Here is a 12696-nt window from a genome sequence, read left to right on the forward strand (position 1 = left end):
AATTATTTCTCATTTATTTCTCTTCTTTTCTCAACAAGACAAACAGTAACTGTGCCCAGAAAAATCAGATACACAGAGTAGTACTGTTTGTTCTTACCTTCAGTCTGTGATATATTTCTTAATACTAATTCATAATGCTGCTTTAGCATGTGTAGTCAGGGTCAAATGAGTTCTGAAAAAATCCCATTAAGCCTTGGTAGCAGGATCTAATCTTATGCCATAATCTTATTTTATCATAATCTTATGCCGCTAATCTTATGCCATAGATGAATTGATATAGTTGAAAGGTAGATTAAAAAACTAACAAAGCACTGTGTCAGAGGTTTTTGAGTAATGAGTGGACTTGGCTATGTAAAACATGGTAAAGCAATGCAGATTATAAACTGTAAACCAAACCTGATCTGTTGAATTTATTAGCTATAAGATGAAAATGCTGGAGTGATGTGTTTGATTACAGTGTGCAATTCATCCAGTTCAGTTTTGTCTCTCTTGCTTAGGCGTGATTGTGTGGTGAGACACTAAGCTATAATGACATTCATGCTGCAGGAAATGAGAAAATGGAGATGTATAGTTTCTTTTAAAGCCCAAATTTACTGCTGCATGCATACAGCCCTTCTGTGGATGCCTCAAATCAGAAAGCAATCTCTGTATTTTTCAGCAAATGGCTATTTGTATTTTAATACACAGCAGTACTCTGGAGATTCACCCAGGAAAAGCTGCTTTGCAAATGTTTATTAGGCATAAACACAGTTGGGGGGGGGGGGGGGGGGAGGAAAAGAAAAAAAGCAAGAGAAGAAGGGAAATGAACTCCAGGAGTGGAGAACTATCCAAATTGATGACATGAATAACAATAAAAAATAAATAAAAAAGAAAGTATGCTGATTGTAGAAACTTTGGAGACAATGTTCTTCAGATGAACTCAAGTGTCATAAAATTGTGCCAGGATTGCTCAACAAGCAGGAAGTTCCTCTTCAGAGTGAAGTCAGACACCATCAGTATTTTTAATTAAAAAAAAATAAAAAAATAAAAATGCATAAGCTCAAAAAAGTATCAAAAATTCCAGTCAAGTTGTGAAACTCTCTCTCACAACTCTTGTCATGAATGACACTTGAAAATGAAGAGTTTAGATTAATATTTAAAGGCCAAGAGAAATCTAGCTGAGTGATTAGTAACATGACAAGGGTCATACTGGGTCTACTTTGCCCAACATCCAGTGTCTGACTGATGCCAACAACAGATGTCTGGAGAAAAGGCAGAATGAGCAAAACATACAGTCATTTCCAGTCTTCCCAGCAGAAGAAAGGCTTACAGCTTCAAAAGATTTACAGTTTAGGAACTTCCCGCTCTGTAACTAGTCACTGCTTTGTGAGGGGGTAATAACAAGATGCTCTGGAATTTGAGTATGTAAATTATTGTAAATTGGCTCAGATTGGTTTTCTTAGATTAACCACCTGCCTAGGAGAGGAGAGGAGATGCCTTCATATTCACTCAGTGCTCAAGCATGCATCAAGTAAGCTTTCCATTTGTCCATTTGGGGGGGAATCATTTCAGTTCCTTTCTCTTTTTTTTTTTTTTTTTGTCTCCAAAACTAGTCCTATTTTGGAAAATTGAGGCAAAACTATTCCTTACAGAAGGTGTAATAGAGTAGTAGATTCATATGTTTTATATTCATTGTTAGGGAAGGTGTCTGCTCAACTTGATTAAGAGAGAGACCATTTCAAATCTTAAATTTTCATTTATTCAGTCTGGTTTCAGGTTAGCTATCAGCAATTGAGCAATTGTTAGATTTAAAAAAAAAAAATGGGAATGGTTTAAGCCAGCTGTAGAGTTTTCCAGAGGAAAAAAAATACTAGAGAGGAAGCATAAAAACTGCAGAGGTTGTTGTTGTTGTTGCTTTAAATAATGATAAAAGAATTGCATTACATGTATATCAACTCTGATCACGATAGCAATCAAAGTAACTGGTTTGAAATGTGTATTATACAAGTCCCAGCAGGCATATGGTCCCTTGATTATTAACACATTTACAGATTGTATGTAAGATTAAATTGAAGTGATCATACCCTGTCCATCTGTCTGAAAATCCTCTAAGAATTTAATTTCACAGTCAACACAATCAATATGCATTTTCTTGTATCTTTTTTTTTTTTGTATTTTCTGTGGATGTTAGAGATGTTGTAATTTATTCGTAAACCCAGATGCTTTTACATGGTTGTATCTGGGGCAGGAAACAGTATGCCTTGGATTTTAATGAGTCTTCAGATCAGTTTTAAATGCCCTGACTTCCGCCTTTAGCACTTACCTCGTTACACTTTTTCCCCCATCCTTACATCCTCTGCCCACTCAAAATGTCATAACTGTACAGTCAGACATGGTTTTTCCTATTAAAGAAACATTTATTTCCAAAACCTATGAACCACTCTGGGATACTCTAAGATTGAACTGAATGTTTTCTAAAGCTTTTCTTATGGTATTTCATTTCAAACATGCCTATAAATCATGATCTACAGTGCTTTGAAAGTAAATCCAAAACCTGCCACTCTGTGTGATAATTTTGCAATTTATTTAATGTTGCAGAGAGCTTATCTTGCACAATCTTTCCTCCAGTCAAGCACATAAAAAATCTAAAATTTGTGGGTTTTTCAAAAACTGCACATATTACAGTTACTTTACTACTGTGGTATGTATTAGAAATGCACGTCATGAGTGGTAATACAGAAAACAGCTAACACAATTTCAGAGATACCCATTGCCAGCAATGATTCAAAACACACAGAAAATAACTTCAAGTTCAAACCAACTCTTGCAATAAAATAACGATGATTTTACTCCAGACCTGTTTATCTTGGAGTTTCCTGAAAATATTATTTAAACATAGAAACGGCTTTCCTCAAAAATCTAATACTTGAAATACTGGGAGGTGTTGATGAAAATATATCAAGGCATTCTGTTTTGCAGAATTTTGGGATTTTGTTTTGCCCTCATGAAGCTTGTTGGTGATAGCAATGTACTGTTAGAACGTAATAATCCAAAGCAGGAAGTTCTTCATTGTTGAAAAAAATCTTAGTGCTGATACAAACACTTCGGCTTTTCAGCATGTCATTTTCATGTGTGTAGCATGCTGGGGCAGGTGTGTTCTGGTACTTGTCAGATGGTGCTGAATTCTCTGTCGTAGTAATTCAGTAACTGAACTACTTTGTTTTTAAGTCATGCTTAGAAATACTGTAAGAATATAGTAATAATTCCAAATGTTCACTTTGTAGTTCCAAAAGTGAGAAATGTATTCCTTGCATACATATCCCCACCTTTTATGGAAAAGTTGAAACTATTTTACTTAAAAATTAGTGCAGTTATTGCTCCTATAAATTTCAACAATATTTTTCCAGCTCTGTGGCTGTTTCTTAGAGAAAAATCAGTGTAATCAGTCCACCAGATAAAGCTAGTTGCATTATTGTTTATTTCCAAGATCGTGTATGTTATAATTGCCCTCTTCGTTTATATTCTGTTCTGCAGACTGTTGTTATACAGTCTGATTAGATGTGAAAAGGGAGTACATGCTGAGCACTATATTCATAATTTTGAATAATTAGCACTCATTAGCCAGGCAGCGCTGCAGTTGAAGCCCAGGGGATGAGGAATGAACTTGATGGGTGATGGGTGGGTGAATGCTTACTGCTCTGAAATGAAAATGTTCAGTTCATGTCTATTACTTTTAAATTTGCTTTCATAAGAACTAGTATAAAACAGAACTGAAAATGTACTCAGGTTTGCCTCTGATCAGGCCTGATTTTGTAATTAATCAGATCATTTTTCTGCAGTTTTCTCTTACCTATTTTATTGAACCTGACTGAGGAACACTGACACTCAGTTTCAATTATACGTACCAGTTAATCAGCACAAGTGCTGTTAAGATCAGGCACTTTGTCTAGATGTAAAATGTATAATTACTCACTTTGATGTGATGTTAATCTTCTAATCTTTGCTCCTTCTAAAAACAGTGTAAATGAGGAAGTATTTCAAAATTTGTTTGGAAGATCACTTCTTGCACCTTTTTTCTCTCCTTTTCCTTTTCTAATTTCATGCCTCAGCTTCTGGACTATTTCCCAAATACTTTGTTTCTGAAACTGTCAAACTTAGCAAATCTGTACGTCCTGTGTTACCCAGTAAGTCTGATAATTTAAACTGTTTGGACTCTGCTCCATCATCCAGCTTCCTGTTCAGCTTCAGAGGACAATTTAAACTTTTACTGTATAGCCTCACTTCTGTTGCAAATGATTTTTCAAAACACAGGAGGATTTGCCTGGTATATATGTGCTCTGCCGCTTTTCACTCTAATACTGATCATTCCATACATTGTAATGAATTCACTACATGTTCCAAAATACCGAAATAGTATCAGAAACACAAAGTAAATCTGATATTTGTCAATTGCTCAGCTTTCCCATCCCAAATAAGCGTGGAACCAGTTGTTTCTATGAACTCATAAACAGGATGAGACAAATGGAGGGTTTTCCTTAAGTAACAAGCAAAGAAAGCATCCTACATGGTACGTATATCTTGTTTCTGTTTGTGAATTGAAAGTGATCCATTGCTAGAGATCGATGGTAACCATGATGGCACCAAAAGCAACTGAAGTTGGTCTTCAAATGGGTGCTTGGGCAGTAAAACAGAGCAATCCTATCACAGAAGATATAGTGTGATTCAGAAGCTCTCCTCTGTACATCTCTGATTTTGATGCCACACTGAGCAAGTCTGCTCAGGACTTAGGATTTTATCTATCAAAAAAGGAATAGGAGTGTATTGCAGTGACTACTCTGTTTATGCAGGAATGGAAGTCATTTGCCCCTGGATTCTTTTCTAGTGTAATTCGGCATCCAAATGACCCAAAGTTAGCTCCCTATTTCCAAGGAACACTATTTACAACAATCCTTTAGGTGTAAGATGTCTTTGGGCACTGTTATGCATGGAATTGAGAAATATAGCTTACAGAAATGTTCTGGGTAATGTTAAAGTTCTGCTTGGTGGCTTCAGCTAGCATTCAGTTTTTAAAACTGAGTAAAATATTAGAAAAATGGTTTTAAAGTACATCAGCAAAGTTTCAAAGCAGCTTGCCATGCGTTATTTGAACTTGCTGAGAGACGTGAATAATTATTAATTGTTGACTGGCTAGAATGTTTGCTGATTGATACTCATATGGCTTGCTGATTAACGGATGATCAACAGTCACTTGATAAATTAACCACTCAGTACAGTGGTTAAGTTAATGTTACCTGACATCCTCCTAGTTATTTACATGAAATAGCTCTTCTCTTGCAGCTGCTCTGTGTCTCCTTGCTAGCATTCTGACTCTGAAAGGGTCCTAAATATGTCAGGAAACATTTGTCTGTGGGTTACTAATGTTTCTGCAGAATTAATGTGCTGATAATCTTGTCCTCGATACTGTTAGCAACAGTGCAAAAAGTCTGACTGAGCTGTCATCCTCATCATGACTGAAAGTGTGTTCTTTCAGTGCCAGCAAGGTAGCTGCGGGACTGCTGGCTATAATGCAGTGCCTGCAGACAGCATCATAACCAAGACAGTTAAAAGACAATTTACAGCATATTCATTAACTTGAGATAGAGCATCTTTGGTATCTGAGAATCTGATTGCAATATTTCATGCATGCAAAATAATTTCTAAGGCAAATTGTGCAATTGGCTATTTCTAGGTGCTTCTTGGCATTGAAAATTAGTGGTTTATGGTAGCTACTGGATTTCCAGGTTTTGGGGGGTAGGATGAAATACCGTGTTTTTTTTTTTTTTTGTTTTTTTTTTTCCATTTGGATATTGGAAGGAGAACCCCGGGTTGGGGAAGCTGTGTAGGAATGTAGTAACAGCATCAGAATTCAGCACCATTCAGTGGTCAATGTCTGCTTGGGGAAAGGGGTGATCAAAAAAGGTGGTGTGGGAGGAAATAGTCTGTGTTGTGGTACCAAAGCACTATCGAAGAAGGGCATATAGGCATTTGTAGGTGTGAAGGATGTTTTGCTACTTATGTAAATCAATAAGGAGGAGTTAAAGTGCAACATGAACAAGTACCTGGTGAAAGTAATTTTCTATCTTTTCTTACACTGTGTACAAGTCCATAAAGAATATACCATTAAAATACAATATATTTGTTGAAACTTTTAGTAGTGAAAATACTGTGGAAAATAGTGGAATTGATAGTATTAGAATTAAATTATTTGTATCACTTGTAAACCTTATTGCATCAGCATTGCAGCAATACTGTGCAACAGATCTTAACAGTCTCAAAACAAATACAGAGACTCAGGAAAATATCTGGGTCTGGCTGTCAAGATTATTTTATATTATAACATCTCTTGTCAAAATGTTAATGATATTCTTCAGATGTATTCAGGTGCATTTAATTTGTTCCTTAATTTTGTTCTAGTTTCTTTTTACTGAAACATTTTATTTAAATGCACCAGCTCTAATATTGCTTTACAAATGAGCTAATTCCACCATGACTTAATTTTATTCCTAATTCAGTATTATTTCATGTGGAAAAATTTGATTTATACTCTGAAAATGATGCTGCTTGTTACTTGCTCAATTCCCAGCCATGTTCAGTTTGATGCTTTCAGGCCAGGATGTGATTGGAATGTGCCTGTTTGATGTTGCTGGTTTCATGCCACAATAAATACATGTCAGCCTTCATCTGTGTGATTCCCCAATCTTGAAAACTGCTTATGGTTTGCTTATTTATGATAATGCTTCTTTCTTTCATCTCTTAATAATGAGGTCTTTGTGAAACTTAGAATACTCAAAGGTGAAGTTCTTTTTGCACTGGCATAACTTGTTGTTTGGTACTGAAATGAACCAATATTGGCTACTGCATTTCTACTGAGGAAAGAATAGAGGGGGCATGCGTAACACCTATACAGAAGATGCTTAGCTTCTAGACAGACCCTGCAGCTTTCACAGCAGGTATAGGAGAAGTCTGAGCATGAACTGAGAACAAAACTCAGACTCCCGTCGTTTTGATGAACCTTTAACTATTGCTGCTTCTACCTGCTCTTTTCTGCTTCTTTTCATGTCTGCATTGCCCCAGTTGTCTTCTGTCCCCTTTGAAGAACAAGGAACACTCTTTTGGCTATTCCTTTCTGTCCTCTGTTTTGCTCTCCTTAAATTCCTTATTCTGCCTCACTCTCTCAGATTTCCACCTGTTGCTTTTCCACTACCTCCTTACAAAAAAAAAAAAAAAAAAAGGAGGAATGAAAGATCCCACAGTGTACGCCTTGCCAGCTCAGATGGCAAGTCCTTAAGGCCAGGGTGGCCTTAGGTGTGGTACCTACCAGAAGCAGCTTAGATGAACTAGAAGCATCACCATTACAAAAAAGAATTTATCCAGTTGAGAGGCCTCTCCTCCTTCTCCTTGACATGAGCCAGCCTGTGGACTGGGATAGGCTCAGACCTATCTTGTAATCTCAGCTGGGAACATTTCATCTGGAAAGAGTGGTTCTCCAGTCTTTAATTACAGCAAATACTTGGCCTCTCAAAGCTGCCTGAGAAGTGCAAAGAATAATTATGTAGTGGATTTTCCTTGGTCAGCAGGTGCAGTAGCAAAAATTTAGACTCTTTGGAAGGGCAGAGTTGGTGCAACGGCCTTTCAGAGAGCTCGTGTTTGTTCTCCACCTGCAGGGGAACCAGAGAGGGAGACAGTCCTGGGACCTCAGCGGGCAGATTGGGAGCCATCTGGGATTTTCATTGTTAGTCGGGCGAGGTTGTATTGAACTGCCACTTGTACATACTTGTTACTGCTGCTGTTTATAAATCTCAATGTGAAAATATTTTCTGTAGAAGCTCTAGTAGTGTTTTGTAAGAATGTAGAAAAATCTGTAGAGAACCTCTAGTCAGATGGATGTTTGATAAAGAGAAAATGAGATTACTATGTTGTACCCTAACTCTCATAAGAAATACAGGCAATACATCATTAAACTGAAGAGAGATGATCTGTGCAAACATGAAAGCTATAAAAATATTGTATAGTAAGGGAAAAAAAATTAATAGGCATAGTCTGGCTCTCAGAGGTGCTCAGCATTTCCATCAATCAATGTCAGAAAATCCTGCACTGTTTGGCATCTCTAAAACTGAAGCCAATAGAGGCAGCAGAAAATTGACATGTTTGTGGTAAAAAGGCTTAGACCTAATTTTCAGAAATCAAAGAATGTGAAATAAAACAGCCAATCAGGTGCCCTGCTAGCTTCTGCATGCGAAATGGCTGCCATATTGCTGCGTGCAGATTGTAGAAGTGGGATTTCAATGCTTAAAAATTTAAAGACAATAAGATTACCATACACAATATTATCACCTGATGATTTGGAAACAAAGGTGATCTAGTTTTCCTGAAGTAGAAAAAGAAAAATCAGAATCTTCAGGAATAAATAAACGCAAAGCCAATAAAAGCAATGACATCACAACCAACAAGGTTAAAGAAGAAAAGATGAAAAGCAGCTGACAGCATAAAGGTGTTGAGTGTTGTTTTTGTAAAATTGTTTTTTCCACTCTCAAGATGACATTTTGGGGCTTAGTAAGTTAAATAATAAAACTGAGAAGTGCAGCAAAAATGAAGTTATTCATGTAACTCCAGGATAAACTATTAAGTAATAAAGGAATTGTATTCATTTTCTCATTCTTTTATTCTTTTACTTTTCTATTTTTAAGGGGAAAAAGCTATTAAGGAACATGGTATAATTTTGTGTATAAGGAAGGTATTAATTTCCCAGTCTTGCCTTAAGACTCAATTCAATTCTCCCAGTTCTGGGAACGGTGTTTTAAAAAAAAAAAAAAAAAAAAAAGGCAGTCTATAAAGTCTATAATGTAAATGATAAATGAGTTAATGAGAAGATGAATAAATACAAGTTCTAATTCACATAATTGCTGTAGGTTATTCTGTAGAAAACACTTAGGTATCAGAAGTACAAAGATAGCTGTGCTTTCCCAAGTGATCTTTTTGAAATACTTTTCACCTGTTTAAAGATAAACCAAAAGATTATTTAAACTTTATTCCTGTGAGGGACTTTATCTCTTTTTGCAATATATAGAATGTATTTGGATTTTTTTAAGACACGTATTTTACAACTTCTTGAATTGAGATCAGAGTGAATAAAAAGTTAGTGGTAAGTACTCTTTTTAAAATAAATTTACTTATATTCCCTGAGTCCCACATCTATCTGTTCTGCCTGAACTCTAGCATTGTAAAACTTCTTGTTTCAAAGAAAAAATTCCTTGTGACATGAATTTATATTTATGGGCACATAAAATAGCCTAGCGGTCTCATTTTATTTTCAGTTACACAATAATGCAGATAAGCATTAAATCTTTCAATTGAACAGAAAAAAAAAATATATAAAATATTTATGGTTAATTCATAAGAATGACCATAATTCATGGGTAAACCATGAAGAAGCTGCTCAAAATTTGAGAGCACTGGTTCGAAAAAGGAGAAATGGAAGATATTTGCCAACAGGTTGAGACTTGATATAAATTGCACAGTAAAACTATTCTGTTCTGGCATGAATCACTGCAGGTGTCTGAGGAGCAAGCAATTCATTACAGTTAGTGTTTAAAGACAGGTATGTACTTAATGCATTATGTATTGTTTTTTATTTGTGTTTGAATAACAGATATCAAATCTGTTGTCTTATTTTATTACTACTTTCATGATGTCGTAGTTTTTTGCCCCCTTCAAGTTTCAAATGGTTAATGATTGGGAGAGAAAATATTTCACTTTTTTCTTTGGTGTTTATAGTCTCTTACATATGATTACGGAGACATATTTCATTATTTTTATGGATGTTAAAAAAGACAGTTTTAGCAGTATGATAACCAGGAATTAAATCACTGGGCATAAAGTGTTGGCACTTCTCAGTACCTAAGGTGAAGAGCAATGGTATCAATATAAGCACAAATCAGCCCGACTACTTTGATGAATCCCAGATGATGCTAAGCACTTATTAACATCCTCTTTTCCCCCACACAACCCAAGAGGAACGTTTTGGAAGGAACTCTGTATTATTCCTTTTAAAGTGGAACATGAGAACATCTTTAAACTTACTCTGGTCTATCCAGATAGACTAAACATAGAAAAAAGAATATTTTTTTTTTATGTGAAATGCTTTTAATTGAAAAATACATGTGTCTGTAAAACCATTTAAACCTGATCTGATAAAGAGAAATTAGTGCTGAAGGTTAATGGGGAAATAATTTCAGACTCAGAGTTGACATCCCAGGTGTAGACATGAGTTCTGAACATGAATGTATGGAACAATACCAATTTCCTGAAACATGTCAGAGGTGAAAAGTTGTGGTGTGAGTAGTGTATATTGACCCTTAACTTGAAAAGAAAACAGTTAATGAGCACCTCTGTTTGTTTTGTGAAAAAATAAAAATAAAAAATAAATGGAAGAGATGAAATGGCAACTTCTGAATGATTTTATCATAGCCAGATTACATAACTTGGCTCTATTAGGAGACTGAGTTATCCAGTTATGACTGATGTTGGCATACTGGGAGAAATCATTTACCTATGTGGCTGACAGCATGGCTCTGGAAGTGTTTTCTGCTGCTAAAGTTTTTCAAACCAGGTAAAACTTCAGCCACACTTAGTAACCTTAACTATCACAATGGGGTATTGGGTTAACCAGTACCTGTTAAACTCAAATGTTGAGAAGATTAAGTAAGCCTCAGCAAAATGCAGCTGCTTTAAGTGACCATAGTAACAGAAGATGGACTGGAAACTTGGAAAATGAATTGTTTTGAGTTCAAGCGGACTGTAGAAAATGTCACTGATAAAAATTTAAGTGATACTGATTCAAAATGAAGAAAACATAAATCTCCTTTAAAAAAGTAAAATGCAATAAGGCCTCCTGCTCAGGAGGGAAACCTGTGACTTCAGGGTCAGTGATGGCTTGTGCTAAAAGCCTTTTGTTAACTAAAAATGAAAGTATCATTGTAGGGGATGTGGATTCAACTGGATGTGATACAGCCATGAGAGTTATGAATGCCTTAGGCTGTGAAAAATGGCATACATGACGGTCACTTCAAGATTTTTTGATCTTACTGCAGTGCTTATGGTTACCATTGTTTTGAAGCAATAAGTGAATCAGAGCTGTTGCCTGAAAAGAAAGGACACTTAGCTGGTAACAGCCTGTCTTCAGGAAGATCTTGTATAAAAGATGCACCGCAAGATTTGAATGATAGTTTTCTGAGAATTTCAAGGGTGACTATAAATGATGAATTTATGAACTGGAAATTACCCGAAAGATAAGAAGTATTAATATGTTGCATACGGAGATGACTTGTGATAGACTTGCTTATAGAATTATGTCTGTTAAAAGTATATTTTGACTATAAGAGAAAGGAGAAGCCAAATGCTTTTTAACTCGAGGTGAGTATCAGAATGTTGCTGTTGCTCAGACCATTGTAATGTTCAGGGAAATAAAAGGACTAAACAAAACAGATGAGCTGTTGGAATAATTCATGCTCTCTGAAGCACTAAAGTAGAGGCAGTTATCATGAATGAGACAGGTTAGATTGACATTTGAAGTATTGCAAAAAACTGTTTTGTGACAGTTACAGAATACATGCTGTAGATGATCCTGAGAGTGCAAAGAAAAACGCTGACACTTGGCAGTAACATCGAGAGTAAAACGTGAGGATGAAAATTACAGGAAATAAATCTGAACACAGGAATGATATATACTCAATGGTATTCATCAAGCGTTGAAGCATAGGAAAAGCTATGGATGTTGATAAAAAGATGAAATTTGGACGAAGAGAAAGGTATCAGTGTTCTGTGAATATTAATGAGAAAAGTAAAGTAGGCTATGGAGTTGTTGCAGTACTCAATCCTGTTACCTCTCAGAAGGGATGCCAAGTCTGTTCTGTGCAAAGGGGCCAAGCCTAATCAAACATTTCCACATCTTTGTGCCGGTGCATGTAAAGCAGCTATGAAAACTGGAGAGGTAGGCATTTATCCTGAAAGGTCCCAGCTACTACTTGTATGCAGTTGTTTAGAGCTATTGAAATTGGCAATCTTTTTCTTTGCATGCCTGTATGCATTGGTCTGCTCCCATATGGATTCTGGACTGCAATTCAGTGTATTTTACTGAAAACTGTAAAAGGCAACCACAGATATGATTACAGGAAAGCTGTTTATAGGAAGACAAAAGAAGCACACTGAGCTTGAAAACAGATGCAGGTGTTATTTCAGTCAGCTTGAGCTCATAAAGTAAATGTTCATGTAATGTTAATCAAGACAGTAGCTTCTACTAAATACCAGAAATGTACCTCTGTGAGGAATATCAGTTTATCTTTAAAGTAACTGTCACTGCTGTAACACGAAGATCTTTATAAAATAGAAGAAAATAAGAATTGAATGATTGAACACTTCCAGTATTTATATTCTTCCATCACCTTTACTTGATAGATTTATATTCTTACAGTAACTTCTTAAGAACTTGGCTTTTATAAATATAACAGATTAGAATGCCATTTGGTGCTGTTACATTGCAGGTCTTTTGTTCAGGTGCAGTAATTTCACCAAATATTCACTTTAATCAGTGTGCGCATATGCGGAGAAAAAAGACTATAGGAAATGAGCAATGTGTCACCCATATTTTAATTCTCATGCAGATCCAAATTTGCACTTAAA

At 35.9% G+C, this 12696-nt stretch overlaps 1 long non-coding RNA gene across 2 annotated transcripts in view; it reads left to right on the forward strand.

The window, feature by feature from the left end:
- The window catches only part of LOC118170082, a 155693-nt gene that overhangs the window by 45667 nt on the left and 97330 nt on the right, over positions 1 to 12696 (forward strand). Inside the window, exon 2 of one of the 2 annotated variants that reach the window (XR_004752481.1) lies at positions 9086 to 9160. The exons of the other annotated variant lie outside the window; for it this stretch is intronic. This is a non-coding gene — a long non-coding RNA (uncharacterized LOC118170082). The remainder of the gene's footprint in view (positions 1 to 9085; positions 9161 to 12696) is intronic. 2 annotated transcript variants of the gene reach the window in all.

This window comes from Oxyura jamaicensis, chromosome 7 (genome assembly GCF_011077185.1).
Source record: "Oxyura jamaicensis isolate SHBP4307 breed ruddy duck chromosome 7, BPBGC_Ojam_1.0, whole genome shotgun sequence".
NCBI classification, from domain to species: Eukaryota; Metazoa; Chordata; class Aves; order Anseriformes; family Anatidae; genus Oxyura; species Oxyura jamaicensis.